Raw genomic sequence first — 17,827 nt, 5'->3', positions numbered from 1 at the left:
TCAATACCTCTGATTGCACATACCATCTCATTCACTCAATGTAGGTAAATTTCAATGTTCTCATCTTAAAACATCGTTAGTGTTTCAAATCTATACTTAATATTTTACATCCTTACTTGCATGGTCTTCTCACCTCCTTCATAAATGTTGCTCAACTTGTCCAAAAATTTCTTTGTAAATGTGCATCCCATGACCTTTAAGAACTCTAAGTCACTCAAACTACTAACAATTATATTACTTGCCTTGGAATTTATTCTCATGTTTCTTGACCTCATTTGGAATGGAGGTACAACTAGTCAAAGTAGTATAACTAGTCTTGATAATATCCCATATTCCACGCAGAAAAAAATTCAAATGATATTACATCCATGCCTTCCAAGAGGAATAATTTATGCCATCAAACTTTGGTTCTTTGTAGCCATCTTGTGCTATCCTACACCTTCCTCAATTAGTTAAGCTTATGAAAGAGTAGCCTAGCTTTGACACTAAATGTTGAACACACCATAGGAGTGAGAGTGGGGGTTAATAGGTCTAGAGCTTAAATAATTTAACTTTAAGCCTTTAATGTTCAAAACCCAATTACCATGAATATAAGAAATAGAACATGAAACCACATAGCACAATTCACAAGAGAATAACTGAATTACATGGAAAATCATAAGCATGGGAAAACCATGATGAGAATCACACTCACAATATAAAAAATTGAGTATAATGTTTTAGGCTCATGGCCATGGAATCTCACTACTGCTGATTTAGACTTGTAGGCTAACATGCACAACCTTAGGGAAAGTTACAAAGGACTTGAATTATTGAGATACACAATCTTAGGGTAAGATATAGAACTACACAAGCTTCTAAAAGGATACAGTATCTTCTACCAAGCACAAAGAAAAAGATATGAACTAAAATGAGTAGGATGTCCTATTCAAATCACAAATTGATATTCACACTTTTTACTTCCACAAATATACTTCTATCATCCTCAATTAATCCACACACGCATTGATCATTCCATGCTCTTAAATAATTAATCCATACATTAATTGACACATCCACACATCTATATATGTTACCTTATTCCTTGAAACCCTCAACTAGGTCGGCCATAGACAAAATAAACATATATTACACAAAGTCAGTCACCATAAGAAATTATGCTAAATGCAGTCTACGCTAGGAGATAAAGGGGACCCAAATGCATTAAATCATTTCTTCTAAAGTATATTCTAATGAATCAGACACACAAACACATAATCCAAATTTGACATTAAATAAAATGTGTACGAAAATAATAACACACATTAACTAGTCTATCCAAAAACATTATCCAATGCACATAACTCAACATGGATCTTCGCACACCATAGTAAGTCCCATAAAATTCGTTAAACTCCAATATATGTCCAAACTAAAATAGTATGATCCAAATAGAATAAATCAACTAAGTCTTTTAGAGACCAACACAACAACACCAAATAATAGAAGAACATAACTTCATTTTCGGACCAAATCAATATTTAATATATAAACTAAAATATTGTATGAACCATATGAATATGTCCTCCGAACTATACTGTATTAACCATATGAATAGCAGAGAAATGTAGAGCATTCTCCAGACTAGTCTTGATAGGTAGCTTCTTTGTTAGCAAAATGCAACAACCAACTTCAACATCTTAACAATCGAGAACTTGAAAATATGGTAGTACAACATCCATATAACATTAATATTAAATCCAAAACAATAAGCCATAATCTTAAAAAACTAGAGGAATCCAGAGAATTCTCCATAAGGACTTTAAATACTTTTTCATGTATACTTCAACTTCCACTATTGGTACCTTATAGAAACACAACATATTTACACGACATCATCACCAAACAACATTATAACATATAAATACTCATTTACAGACCATATACCACAACTACACAACTAAACAAATAAAACAATCACTTATCAATGGAAGACAACAAAAACTTTATGTTTCTGAGAATATCACATACCAACAATTTTGATATCAATGATAATGCACTCATATTTCTAACCCAAAGAACACCAACATCAAATTTCATTTCTTTCTCTACTTTTTTCAATCATTGGAGGATTCAAATTTTGGCTCATTTAGATTGGACTATGGAACCTAGCATACTAGTGTAGAAGGAATAGTGCACTAGGCACCTTGGTTCATTCCTTTTACACTAGGAAAAGATCAAGAAGCCAAAAGAGAGAGTAAGTACCACAAATATGACACTGGTTTCAGCACAACCGGGTACAATCAGGGCATAGAAGGTAGAAACACTGAAGTGGGCCTCAAATGAGTATGAACTTGTATGAGGATATAATTTACTACACCTCTTAAATTTATTGATTGCATAATTTTTTTAATTAATTAGTACTATGAATCCTATTATGAATGACCATCACAAGTGTGAACAACAAGGACATTTGTGTAGTAACCAAAAATAGTCAAACCATGTCAATGACCAATGTTTGTACTATTGCAAGGGATTAGCTGATACTCAAATTGTTTACTGAAAATTATTTTTCAAAGGCTACCTTGAATGTGATAGGGTAGTAGATAGTAGATTATCATTAAACTGTGCTAATGGCGGATACCTAGAGCTACTATATTATCTTTAGTATTAGCTAGCATTCACTTGGTTCATGGATGTAAGGATTGTTAAGGGTTATCCAATATTTGATAGGCTAAGGGTAAATTACATGTAATTACCTCAATGTGCATTTAATAGTAATGAAAGCTAACCTTGTATCGAGAGGGTTTGGTAGTAGTCACCTCTAGCATGTGGATGATTGATGTAAAATAGCATGTATAATTGTGAAGAAGATAGTTGAAAATATCACTAAAGTCAAGAGGTGGTATATATTGAAATCTAATTCTACATGGACAAACTTGTCGTTGATGGCTTACATGCGATTAACTTGAAATCCACCAGGCTAGGTTAGTTAACAACTTCTAAGAATACTTGGGATTTGGGATGAAGTGATAGTTTAGTATGTGATGCACTAAATCCTCTTCTTTGTTGTCTTATTATATACTTCATCCTAGTAGGTTAATGATGGGTCCTTGATGTAATAAAGAATACACCAAATCTTCTTCTCAATTATCCACCAGTGTAGAAACTACTGAAAGAAATGAAACCAATGGTATAGTGCACAATGCATCAACATTGTTCTTTTTATCTAGGATACATCAAGGAAAGTTGTTAGTTAGCCAAAGTATATGATCTAGTCACTAATATCTTTGTGATGATTGTATATGAGCTAGTGACTATTATTTTTGTGTTACCTATATGAGCTAGTTATTATAATCCTTGTAATTTTTTATTTGAGCTAGTCATTATTATCTCTATTATGACTATATGATCTATTTTTTACTACATTTTTGATACTTTTATTTGAACTAGTCATTATTATCTTTTTTATGCCTAAATGGGCCAATCACTATTACTTTTCTAACACTAGTAAGAGTCAGTATCTATGTATCTATGATGCATGTTCAAATTTCTCATTGTCTATGTGATGTACACTTGATCTAGTCATCTTGTGTATGAGTTAGTCATTTGTGTATATGTGTATGTTCAAGACAGTCACCATGTGTGATCTATGATATGACCCTAGTGTATATGCATATGTTTATAGACTAATGATTGGTAATAATGGGTATGAAATCAACACCTAATGAGAATGAATTTTTTTATTCTGACTAGACTAAGTTAATAGATCCACTTAATTAATAGTCAAGGTATAAACAAAGATTAAAGATCTCATTAAGAGGAGATAATGAAGTCTTTGTAAGGGAAAACTATAAAGCTTTTGATTTTCCATTGGAGAATACATGGGTGAAGTCATTATAAGTGAACCCACAAGGCTTAGGTATGGGTCTAGAGATTACCCTAATGAGGAAAACTTAACACCATAAAGTGTAACAATGTACAAGGTGATGCTAAGTTATCACCACCATGATGAATAAAGAAGTTTCAAAATCAATCCTTATAAGCTAGATGAAAATGTTTGGCCAATTAAGTTGATATTTGATGTTAGTGAAATCAAAAAAGAAATTGCGATAGCAAAAGAATATATTTTACATTATTAATTATAAATATGTCTAATATATTATTAGCATTAATTTATAATTTAATTATGTCAAGAGGCGTATTAGTCTCACAGCCAGATGTAAGATTCTTTGTCAATAAAAATGAAACTCATTTAAGTTGATGTGCATTTGGCTGTCAACCAATTTGTTATATTAGGCAACTTTCCATTTTAGTGTGATGTGGATGTTTTCCTTTAAAGCTTTTAGATTTAGATTTTTATTTTGATAATTCAATTATCTTATTTGGTCATTACAAAAATTTATATATATTGCACATTGTAAATCAATATATCATGTAAACTTTTTCTAGGTAAAATCTATCATGGAGGAGGGTTTGGTTTCAGATATGAAGATATGATAGTTTTGAGATGTGGAATTCAAAGTTAAGAATGGAGGAAATAAATTATATTCCTCCCTAGAATTGCATGCACATTATCAAGATTTTGTGGCTTCTCCTCCAACTCTCCTTAGCATCTTTCTGACCTTGAAAAAATCAAAGGATTCCATCCATGATGGTAACATTTCTCTTCTTTTACTCATTTTATGGCCAATGTTTTTTCAAGAAAGATGTTTGATTTGGCCCATAGATTGGTCACATTTTGTAAGGAAAGGCCACATCAGACTAAACAAAATTAGTCATGTTAAGTTTTATTTTGAGAAATTCTCCTTCATTGAATACTTTAATAGTAAATCTGTCACATTGCTTTGAATATTTTACTATGCTAGAGTTAAAAATGAATGAATTAGTAGATTTGAAATGGGTATGTGAAGATGTAGAAATAAAAGTGGCAAATTACACTTAAGCAAAATTTTGTAATTTTTGTTTATTCTAATTTAAAAGACTATTTTTTAATTGTGGTTTTGGAATACTTAAAAATCTATTAATTTTCGTATTTGAATAGGGAATAGATCAATAAACAATATGATTAATGAACATGTTAATTAATTAAACTTAAATAGTTATGCATACATTTATATTGATTAATTGAATTGCACGCAAGACCTTCCTCCATCTACCATTATGCAAATTGTAGCTACAACACTTGCAACTAGAGCATAGATTCGGTTTTCAAATCAATAGGAAACCTTTGTTGTTATTGTATTTGGTAAAAATAAATGTCTTTAACATTTCGTGATGAATGACTATTGAGGTTAGACAAATGAGATTAATAATTGTAGTCTAGAAAGGATATTTTTTCCAAAGAAGTGGATTCAATTATGGTGAAATGTTCATATTTGGAATAAATTTTAATTATATTATGTTTAATTTTAAATATATATATAACTTTCTATAAAGGAAATCATTTTTTTCTTTATAGCTTTCTAGAAAGGAATTTTTTTTCTTCTTAAAACAAATTAAATTTTTAGGGACTACATATTAGTTATTTATTTATTATACTATTCAATTGATAGAAAGTGTCTTAAAAAGTAGTTTTTAATTGATTTTGTTGAAAATAAAAAATTACTATTTAAGTTAATAGGGACATGCATAGAGATATCATCTTTAATTTTAGATTGAAAAAAAAAAAACATCTTTAATTCAATTTCTATCTTTAATAAATATCTTTAAGGAAAATTGATTTATCTTTAAAAGAAAATAGATTTTCATTAACTACACATTAATTAATTATTCATTATACTATTCAATTAATAGAAATTTCTTTTGGAAAAATGATTTTGCTCAACTTCAAAATTATACTATCTAATTTAATTGGGACATTCATAGAGATATTATCTTTAATTTTAATTTATTTTTCTTGAAAAGAAAATAAATTTTCATTGAGTACACATTACTTAGTTATTTATTATACTATTAAATTAATGGTAATTTCTTTAAAAATAGATTATTAATTGATTTTATTGAACTTTAAAATTATACTTTCTAATTAAATTGGGAAATGCATAGAGATATTATATTTAATTTTAGATAATTTGATCAAATATATAATTTCAATTCAATTTTTAATTTTAAGTTTGATGGATATCTTCAACAACTTTCTATAAATGAAAATTATTTTTCTTTAAAACAAAATAAATAAATGTTAATTAAGGTTAGAGTTAAGATCAAGGTTGCATTTTAATTAAGGTTACCTTGTTAGTGTTAGGGTTAATAATATTAAGGTCATATTTAACCTATTAGAATTAGAATATACATAGAGTTTAAATTAAAATTAGGATTAGGGTTAAAGTTAGGATAAATAAAATTAGTTATGACCTTAATCATAATGTTATATCCCTAATTTCCTAACACTAACTCCAACCCTCACTATTTTAAAGTCTTGCATGTGTTGGTTAGGATTAAGGTTTGAGTTAAATTAAGGTTAGGGTTTAAGTTAGAGATAGGGTTTAATTAGGCATTTTGATTAAGGTTATGGTTTGTGTTGATTTAGCACTAGGGTTCTAGGATAATTCTTGAGGTCAAAGTTGTAGTTTTGTTGGGGTTTAATTAGGGTTAAGGTCATAGTTTATTAGGGTTAGGATTAATATTCTAGGAGAAATCTTGAGTCAAGGTCAAGTTTAGGCTTGGGTTTGGTGTCATGGTTTATTTAGAGTTAAGGTTAAAGTTAGCATTAATCAGGGCTATGGTTAGCAATACATATTTTAAACTTGTTATAATTAATGACTTACATCGTTAGGTTAGGGTTAGGGTTAATGTTGAAAATTTATAGAATAAACTTTGGTATCAAAGTTACAATTTGCATTAAGGTTGCACTAGTGTTTAGGTTCAAGTTTAACTAAGATTAAAAATAGAATAAGGTTTGTCATTACAACTAGGCTTAGTGTTAGGTTTAAGGCTAGGTGTAGTGTCTCTCCCTAATTCATCTTTCCTTTTTGTGCATCGATAGATTATATTAGCATAGCTTAGACTATTTTGTGATGCTTTCAATATATGTTTGTGGATTTATCTATGTTTTAGATGCTTCTCTATGGATATTAGACATGTTATATTGTTCTTGACATGATGATTACTCATAGATGATGACATTTATAGACTATTGTGATGATGGATTACTCTTTTATGACTCATATGTGCTCATTTCTTTGTGCATTTCGTGATGATTTATGGCAATACGATGACATTATATTATTTACTAACCCTATTTCATAATTATTACTCTATGTTACGTCTTGATGTTATATTTAGTGACTATCTGCATTAGTAGAGACAATTTCATATCACTCATTACGAGAATGATATGTCGTCGTGATTCTATGTCACTTGTCTGTTTAATATGATGTATATACATTGTATATGTTGTGTTTAATCTTGATACAGGTTTCCAGGTACCCAACATTGACTCCATTTGGCTTCATAGGTCTGAGTGTGTCTTATCCCAATGGCAAGTTGATTAGAGATGACATGAGAACCCAATGTATACTCTAGGTTTAAGTTGATTACCCTTGTCAGTTCAGAGTCTTGGCACAAGTTGTTCTTTTGTATGGAGTGATTTCTTAGATTATTTATATGCACTGCAGGATTATGTCTATGCACTACAAGATTATTTATATGCATTGTAGGATTATGTATATGCGTTGCAGGGTTTTGTAAATGCACTATTCTACATATCAAATGCACAGTGTAGTTTGTTTGGTTAGTTTTTTATGTTTTCTTATATTTTGATTTGGTTTTTCCGAATACCCAGAGGAAATTTTTGATACCTGAGATGTTTCGGGTCTATTTTATTGATTGATTATTGGCTATTGTGATTATTTGTCTTACATTTGAGTTTACCTTATAGCTGGGCTACTTGGTTGTATTCTTATATGATGGCTTCCATGTTTCATGGTATGTTATTGGTTGATTTGATACCACAGTTCACTAGGTCTTGTGTGGTTGTGAGCCCATGGTTATGTTGAAGTAATTTATGTTATGGATTTATTTGTTGTTACCCTAAGGTCTAGGTGCATGTTAGGGGGAGTGGGCTTCCAAGTGAGTGACTGAGATTGTAAGGGAGTAGACAGCTAGGTTACCCAGGGTCTAGATCGTTTGTTACTCATTGGGAGTTTGAATTTATAATCAAGTGATAACTTAATATTATAATTCTTGCATTTGGGTAGAATACTTCATCTTAATAAGATAAGGAATGGTTGTAGACAACTCTGCCTTACCCAAGGGTAGTGAATCAGGATAGGATTGGGAAGGCCTTGGTAACCCAGGTAAGCTAATCTCCCTTACCCCATTAAGGTTGAGATGGCTCCACATGTGCATCTAGGATGGTCAAGATGTGTGCCTAGGTTCCCATTTGTCACATGTGATGACACTCTTTTCCCTACATGTAGGTCCTAGTGTCTTGAGTCTTGTTGTGATGTGCTGCCATGGGAGGTTTCATATTGCATATTGTATGGTTTGCATTCTCACACCTATTTGTGTTTTTGTTTCCTTTGGTTGTTAGATGTCATTTTAGATCTAGAGTGTGAGTGGGATCTTGTGTCATCTCCTAGCACAAGGGGTGGTTCCTTTTGGCCCACATGGTCGAGTGGTTTGATGCCTTCTTCCATTGGGATGTTCTTCATTGGATTGTCTTGCGTGGATGTGGATATCTTGTCTACTCAACTATGGATGGATTCTCGTAGCAAATAGATGTATATGATTATATGGAAAATGTAATTATTGATTAATTATATAAGTGTAATGTAAATAAGAACTATGTTCCTTGTTGCAAAGGAAATTGTATTCATGTAAATGGTAGATTGTATATTAGGAGAATAGATGATGTAACATGTGATATTAGTTTATTAATGGAGATAGATTTATGGATATCCATATAGTCTCGAGGGATGTTGGAAATATGATAGATTATCTTGTGATTAGTTTATTATGATAGAAATGTATAAGTAATTGGGAGTAGGAACATTTGGTATTGGTGTTTTAAAATGAACTTAAAAGGGGTTTGTTAATGTATGCTTTGCATATAGATATATTTATGTTATACAGTACTGAATGATCATGTATGCGTGGAAAGAATAAATCATGCTAGGAATCAGTATGCGTTAGATTATGGTGGTAACTACATCATCATGCATTTGGTGTTATATTATTGCTTATGGTTAGTTTAGGTAATGGCGTTGAGATACCCTGGGGAATGATTAGATGTGTTGTGATTATTTCCACTTACGTAATGTTCTTATGTTCTTATGTTCATGATGGTTAAATGTTAGTTGGATAATGGATGCTTATTGCATATGAGTAGATAGTTATGCATGGTATTAGTTGATCTTTTAAAAATAAATTATCTCTATTTGCATGTTAGTTAATGTATTTCTCTAGGGCATTTTTGTAGGCATTACATCTAGTATCATAGCTCATGTTCATACACCGGGTACCCTGGTTTAATATGAGCTCATTGTGTGTATTATCACTTTAGTGTGGGATTAGCCACATGATTATCTGTAGTGGTTGTTTTCTTGCATTTTGTTGCCATAGATTTCATCTTATAGTATTTTGTGTCTTGCTTAGACAAGATGCCTACTAGAGGTAGAGATCGTGATCGTATGGGTACTCGACATAACCCTCATCCTGAGATTTTTGGAGGGTCACATCGCGAGCAACAACAACAGGACCAACAGAGTGGGGATATAGTTCCGCAATTGGTTAATGTGCTTCAGGAGCTTCTTGGTCGATTAGGTTAGAGACAAGAAGGGAATCAATAAGATGGATCTCATCATGCTAGTCATCAGGATTGAGAGGTAGAGTAGGAGAGAGTGAGGGAACATTTGCATTGACCTCAAAGGATAGATGATGTAGTACTTGATCAGGATATGATTGCAGTAGGTCATATGAGGGATCTTATTAGGTCTCATCCCCCTACTTTTGATGGTTTTGGAAGTGGTTTGGAGGTGGAGACTCAGTTGCTTGATATGGGTAGGGTTTTTTCCATGCATCCATGTGGTAGTAACACCAAGGCTAGGTGCGTGATTATGCATCTTTGAGACTTTGCTTCCACTTGGTCGAATATAGAGGAACAAAAGATGCATTTGGATATTGCAACAGTATCATGGGAGTTATTCCTAGATCATTTTTCATTCTTGTTTCCTATCGAATCTTTGGAGACATCATAAGGCTGATGAGTTCCACAACTTGAGATAGTAGGACATGACAGTTGAGTAGTATGAGAAGAAATTCTTTGAGCTTAGATAGTATTTTGGGTTAGCGAATGATGATGTGATGTTTGTGCAATATTTTGTTAGAGGTATTGACGATCACATCGGTGGTAATGTTTGGGTCCATGAGCCCAAGTCAATGGAGGTAACTATGAAGAATGCACAACTGGTTGAGGAGAAGTTGTTGTTAGGAGGTTCTTTAGATGTGCAGATTGTTAGTGCTCCAGTTTTAGGATCAGATGTGAGAGGTGCTCAGTCTCAGGCATCAGGCCATGCTAGGAGAGATCTTCCATCATTCAGAGGTGGATATTTTCAACAAAAGGAGAGCTCTCAGGATCGGGATTCTTCTTACAGACACAGATCATGAGGTGATAGAGAGCGTAGTAGGTAGCGTTCTATTTGTTTTTAGGCTTTAGAGGGAGCACAAAGTTCTCAGCAAAACTCTAATGGAGGCAGTTTTCAGTAGCCTAGTGCACCTTCAGTCATTCATGGTTTCACTAAAGGGAGTTGTTTCACTTGTCATCAATAGGGACATTATGCAGTGAGTAGTCTACAACAATCTACACAGGTATCTATACAGTGGCCAGCAGCTTCAGAGACCACAATTGGCGATGCTGGGAGGTCTCATCGTGTTAATGGGGCAGTGGATCACTATCAGGGTGCAGTCAGAGAGTCTTTAGATCATGGACGAGCAACTTTATTTGGTGACTGTACACACTATATAGTATTAGGTTTTGATCCACAAGGGTCACGACATGTAGCATGTTGAGAAACTTATTTTCCTACTTGTTTTAGGCTTCCAGGAGTAAGCCTGGGACAAGGGGGAGAGGATGTAGTGCCTCTCCCTGATTCATCTTTCCTTTTTGTGCATAGATATATTATATTGGCATATCTTAGACTATTTTGTGATACTTTGACTAGATGTTTATGGATTTATCTATGTTTTAGATGCTTCTCTATGGATACTAGACATTATATTACGGTTGACATCATGATTACTCATGGATGATGATAGTTCTAGACTATTGTGATGATGGATTACTCTTTGATGACTCATATGTTCTCATTTCTTTGTGCATTTCATGATGATTTATGGAAATTCGATGATATTATATTATGTACTAACCCTACTTTGTGATTATGAATCTATGTGATGCCTTGATGTTATATTTAGTGACTGTTTGTGTGAGTAAAGATGATTTCATATCACTCATTGTGAGAATGATATGTTGTCACGATTCTCTATCACTTGTCTATTTATTATGATTTATATGCATTGTATATGTTATGTTTAGTGTTGATGCAGGTTTGCAAGTACCAAACATCGACTCCACCTAGCTTCACAACTTAGAGTGTGTCTTATCCCAATGGCAAGTTGATCAGAGATGACATGAGAATCCACCCTATACTCTAGATTTTAGTTGATTACCCTTGTTAGTTCAGAGTCTCGGCATGAGTTGTTGTTTTGTGTGTAGTGATTTCTTGGATTATTTATATGCACTGCAAGATTATGTATATGTGTTGCAGGATTATGTATATGCGTTGTAGGATTATGTATATTTGTTGGAAGATTATTTATATGCACTGCAAGATTATGTATATGTGTCGTAGGGTTTTGTAAATGCACTAAAAGATGTGGTAAATGCGTTATTTTGCATAGCAGATGCATTGTGTAGTTTGTTTGATTAGTTTTTGATGTTTCTTTATATTTTAATTTGGTTTTTTCGAATACCCAGAGGAAATTTATGATACTTGAGATGTTCCAGATCTGTTTTATTGATTGATTATTGGTTATTTTGATTATTTTTCTTATATTTGAGTTTATCTTATGTCTGGGCTCCTTGTTTGTATTCTTATATGATGGTTTCCATGTCGCATGGTGTGCTATTGGTTGATTTGATACCATGGTTCACGAGGTCTTGTGTGGTTGTGAGCCCATGGCTATGTTGAAGTAACTTATCTTATGGATTTATTTGTTGTTACCCTAAGGTCTAGGTGCATGTTAGGGGGAGTGAGCTTCCAAGTAAGTGACTGGGATTGTAAGGGGGTAGACAACCAGGTTACCTAGGGTCTAGATCGTCAATTATCTCATTGGGAGTTTTACTTTGTAATCAAGTGATAACTTAATATTATAATTATTGGGTTTGGGTAGAATAGTTCATATTAATAAGATAAGGAATGGTTGTAGACGCCTTTGTGTTTTCTAGAGGTAGTGCACCGGGATAGGATTGGGATGGCCTTGGTAACTCAGGTAAGCTAATCTCCCTTACCCCATTAAGGCTGAGATGGCTCCGCATGTGCATCTAGGATGCCCGGGATGTGTGCCCAGGTCCCCATTTGTTACATGTGATGACACTATTTTCCTTGCCTTGAGCCTTGTTGTGATGTGTTGCCTCAGGACGTTTCATATTGGATATTGTATGATTTGCATTCTTACATCTGTTTTAGTTTTTTTTTCCTTTGTTTGTTAGGTGTCATCATAGATCTAGAGTGTGAGTGGGATCTTTTATCATCTCTTAGCACAAGGAGTGGTTCCTCTGGTTCCACATGGTCGGGTTGTTTGATGCCTTCTTCCATTGGGATGTTCTTCATTGGATGTTCTTGTGTGGATTTGGATATCTTTTCTACTCAACTATGAATGGATTCTTGTATCAAATAGATGTATATGATTATATGGCAAATGTAAGTATTGATTCATGACATAAATTTAATATAAATAAGAACTATGTTCTTTGATGTAAAGGATATTTTATTCATGTAAATATTAGATTTTATATTAGGAGAATAAATGATGTAACATGTGATATTAGTTTATTAATGGAGATAGATTTATGAGTATGCATATAGTCTCATGGGTTGTTGGAAATATGATAGATTATCTTGTGATTAGTTTATGATGATAGAAATGGATAAGTAATTGGGAGTAGGAACATTTGGTATTGGTGTTTTAAAATGAACTTAAAAGGGGTTGTTTAATGTATGGTTTGTAGATGCATATGTATGCTATAGAGTAGTGAATGATCATGTATGCGTGGAAATAATAAATCATGCTAGGAATTGGTGTGCATTAGATCATGGTCATAATTACGTCATCATGCATTTGATGTTATGTAATTTCTTATGGTTAGTTTAGATAATGGCATTGAGATACCCTAGGGAATTCTTAGATGTGTTGTGATTATTTCCGCTTGCGTAATTTTCTTATGTGAATATGTTTGTGATGGTTAAATGTTATTTGGATAATGGATGTTTATTGCATATGAGTAGATAGTTATGAGTGGTATTAGTTGATGTTTTAAAAAAAAATTCTTTATTTGTATGTTAATTAATGTATTTCTCTAGGGTACTTTGTCGGACATTGCACTAGGTTAGGCTACGATTAAATAGGATTAGGTATCAATTAAGATTATAGAAGAAATATTTAACTTAGGGTTAGGATTAGGGTTATATTATGAATATGATTTCAATAGCATTAGGGTTAATATTAGATTAAGGTTAAGGTTAAGGCTAGGATTCAATATGGATTAAGGTTACTGTTAGATTAGGATTCAATAAGGGAAAAATATTTTATTTATGATAAGGTTTGAATTAGGGTTATGGTTGGGGTTTAATTTGGGCTATAGCTAAAATTAGAGTTAAGGTTAAATTGGGGTCAGGATTAATGTCAAGTCATGGTCTAAATAATTTTAGCATTAGGATTAAATGAGGGTTAGATTCAATATTAGACTAGATTTAAAGTTAGCATTAGATTATGAATTAGAGATAGGATTTGGATTTTTCTTACTTTAGGATGAGGTTTCAATGGGTTAGGGCTAAGATTATGGTTTGTGTTCAACTACAGTTGTAGCTTAATAAGTGTTAAAGTTAGGATTTATTTAAATTAGGATTAATATTCAATTAAGGTTATCAATAGGTTTTAGTTATGATTAGGGTTTACTTAGTGTTAGAGTTAGGGTTATGATTCAATTAAGTTAGGATTTAGTTAGTGTTCAAAAAGTGTTGATGTTATAGTTCAATTACGGTTAAGGTTAGAATTAGAATTAGAAATAAGAGTTCAATTAGGGTTTTAAGAAAAATCTTTAAGTTAGGGTTAGAATTACAATAAGGTTAGCATTGAGGTTTAATTATGATTATGATTTGAATATTATTAGGGTTAAAATTAGGTTAGTAAGGTTAGGGTTAGGGTTAATGTTAGATTAGCGTTTAATAAGAGTTAGAGCTAGGGCTCAATTCGAGGTAGGGTAAAATTATGGTTATAAGAAAAATATTTAACTTGGGATTTATATATGGTTAGGGTTTCAATAGGGTTAAGATTATAGATTAATTATGGTTAGGGTTAATGTTAGATTAGGTTTTAAATAGGTTTAGCATTAGCGATCAATAAGGGTTAGATTTAATGTTAGATTAGGTTTAAGGCTAGGTTTAGAATTGAAATTAAAGATAGGATTAGGGTTAGAGATGAATTAGCATTAGGATCAATGTTACATTAGGGCTTAAATAGGGTTAGTGTCTAGATTCAATTGGGGTTAGATTTAATATTAGATAAGGGTTAAGGTTAAGGTTAGACTTAGAATTAGATATATGATTAGGGTTAGGTTTTAATAAATATCACATATATTAAACCTGATATTTATTTATAAGTAGATAATTTTAAATCTAATGATAAATACTTATATTTCAAGTCAATTCTATTACAATCAACTCTTTACTATTAAATATTTTTAAATTTGATATCTCTCGACGTACTTTACTTAGATTTCTTAAAATATAGGTATGCTAGTTTTTTTTTTCTTTTAATAATCATGAAAATCTTACATATCTATAAAAAAAAATTTGCCTCAGCAGATGTACCTGAAAGTATCAGTATCGTATAAAACAAAAAAGATACTAGAGGAGAGGGAACAAGAAGGTAAAGTATGCTATGCTTGACTTAATTACAAAACAAAATAGGTTGTTATCCTCCTAAATATGTTGCTTTCATAAATATGCAGTGAACAAGACAGTTGTTGCCATCGAGATAAACTAAAACTCTCCATCAATAGGGACAAAAGAGACCTCCATCTGGGTCCACGTTGTCCAACCATCCTGCCCCTCCATCCCAACTAGCATCCTGTTCTCATGAATCTGGTCCAAGTGTGGGTGAACCACTAGCTGAGTGATAGGGACTCCAACTAGCTATTTCCCTTCAGCATCTCCTCTACAAGCCAATAGATCTCTCATAAAATTATCTAAGGTTGTCTCAAAATCAGATTTGGTTGTGTCCTTCCTGGACCATGTGAAGTCGTGGGACACTTCCCACCTGAACAATCTAACAACCCCATCTATCATGAGGTCTTCAAATTTCTTCTTGTTAACCTCAACCACCATGGAGATCTTCAAGGAAACATCATTAGAGATGAGTCTCCTCAAAGGCTCAGTAAGAGATCTGGACCTACTATTGAAAACACAATCATTAATAATCTTCCATATGGCCCATACAATATTGACAGAATAAAACAAACCAAAAAATATTGCTATATTTCCTGATATTACCAATAGAGCCATTAATGGCATCCAATACATTAATATTTTTTCCCACATTAAACCATGTTCCTTATTTCTTTAGAAAGCAAGCAAACAAAAAAAATATGTCAGACATTATCAAGAGTTCTACAACAGGGACAAATAGTGATATCACCATCAAATTGTCACACCGAAAGCTTATTAAGTAGAAGTTTCCAAACAAATAATTTCATCTTAGGCTCAACGAGAGAGGACCAAAGGCGAGAAAGGATCTTGCTCCAGCTGCTAATAGGGAGAGGGGGCCAGGTATGGGAAAGGTGGGCAAGAACATCTCGAGAGTCAGAAAGGGTGAGGTAAATGGTCTTATAGGAGACTTTGGACAAAGGAAGATCAGAGAGAAATATATAAGATCCAATAGGGTCAAGGTTAGTGCAAATCAGGAGGGGGCTCAGGAGAGGAACAAGGGCATAATGGATAATAGTGTAGGTGTGGTATTGGGAGGCAGAGATACCAAATTTGATCAACAACTCTTGCCAAGAGAGAAGCCTTCCATCTTGTAAAATATCGTCAAACACTTGAATCCCTTTCTTCACCCAAGCTCTAGCTGAACACCCCTGAAGCAGAGCTAGAGGTCTATCCTTGTGCAAAAAATTCCACCAAACATATTTCTCCCCCCCAAATAGTGTTATCATTTTTTAATATACCATTGTTGTTGATGAAACTTTTACCCCATTCCTAGGCTTTCCCAAGAGAATTAAAAATAGGAAAACCCATGGGTTTCATAGCAAGTTCCTTGCAACCAAGTCACAAAATGGAAGCCCTTTCCAAAAAGGAGCTCATTTGGGGATATATTTTGTAATGTAATGTCTTATGAGGACTTTCCAAGGTTCATCACCTTTTAGGGCTTTAAAGATCCATTTACAAGCTAAAGAAATACCTTGAGTTTTTAAATCCTTTAGTCCAATGTCACCTTTGTGTTTACTAATAATGCACCATTTCCATTTGACTGCATGCCTTTTTCTTGATCCCTTTCCATCAAACCATAGGAAATCTCTAATAAGTTTCTGAATAAAAGAAAACCGATAGTTACTAAACAACCATGCAGATGAGTAGAAGATATTGTACGAGGATAGAATCTTTTGGCATTATCTGAAATTTGTCTGCCATAGATAAATAATCTGTGTTCCACTTCCTAAGATTCTTAGAAATCTTAATCTTAACCCACTCCCACATTTCCTTTAGGTTGGGGCTAACAGCAAAAGGGATGCCAAGGTATCTCACTTGGTTTCTTTGGCCACCTGAGGAGATAGAGTATTTAGAAAACCAAGGAGGAGGGTGAGATTGCCAACTCAGCATTATATATTAGGGAGGGAAATTTTACTCCCTGAGGGCCTTACAAAAAATTAAGAGCTTCATCATTAGTGCTTCCAAATTATTCTCAAATAAATCTAGAAGAATGGTCGTGTAATTAGCAAATTGTGCATTCAGGAATTCCGAATTATTAGGCAATTTGATCCCTAATACTCTAGTGGAAAGGGAGAAATCTCTAAGAAGGTAGTGCAAGGCATTTTCTGCTATGAAAAATAGGGCAGGGGCAAGTGGACACCTTTTCCTAATGGATCTAGATCAAGTAAAAACATCAAATTTTCTGCCATTGATTTCCACACAAGCTGAAACGTCCCTTAGTAACATTTGCACCATCTTGCAAAAAGAAAGAGGGAGGCCAAGACTTTCCAAAATTCTCAAGACGAAATCCCATTCTATCTTGTCATATGCCTTTTCAAAATCTATCAACAACATTGCCCCATTTTGATTAGACTCTTTTGCCCAGTGGAGGGATCCCTAGCAAGTAATTAAGTTTCCAAAGTGTATCTCCCTCTAATGAATCCATTTGGGTGGGGTTGATAATTTTGGGAAGAACCTTTACCAACCTATCTGCGATAATTTTGGCCATTATTTTGTAGGAGATATTTAGAAGAGTAATGGGTCTCCAATTATTGATAAGGGTTTTATCTCCTTCTTTGGGAATGAGTCTAATAGTGCCATTGTTAATATTACAACCTAGTGATCCCTGATCTATGGATACCTAATATAGATGCAGC

This window comes from Cryptomeria japonica, chromosome 5 (assembly GCF_030272615.1).
Source record: "Cryptomeria japonica chromosome 5, Sugi_1.0, whole genome shotgun sequence".
Taxonomy (NCBI): Eukaryota; Viridiplantae; Streptophyta; class Pinopsida; order Cupressales; family Cupressaceae; genus Cryptomeria; species Cryptomeria japonica.
Note: the sequence above shows the minus strand (reverse complement) of the source record.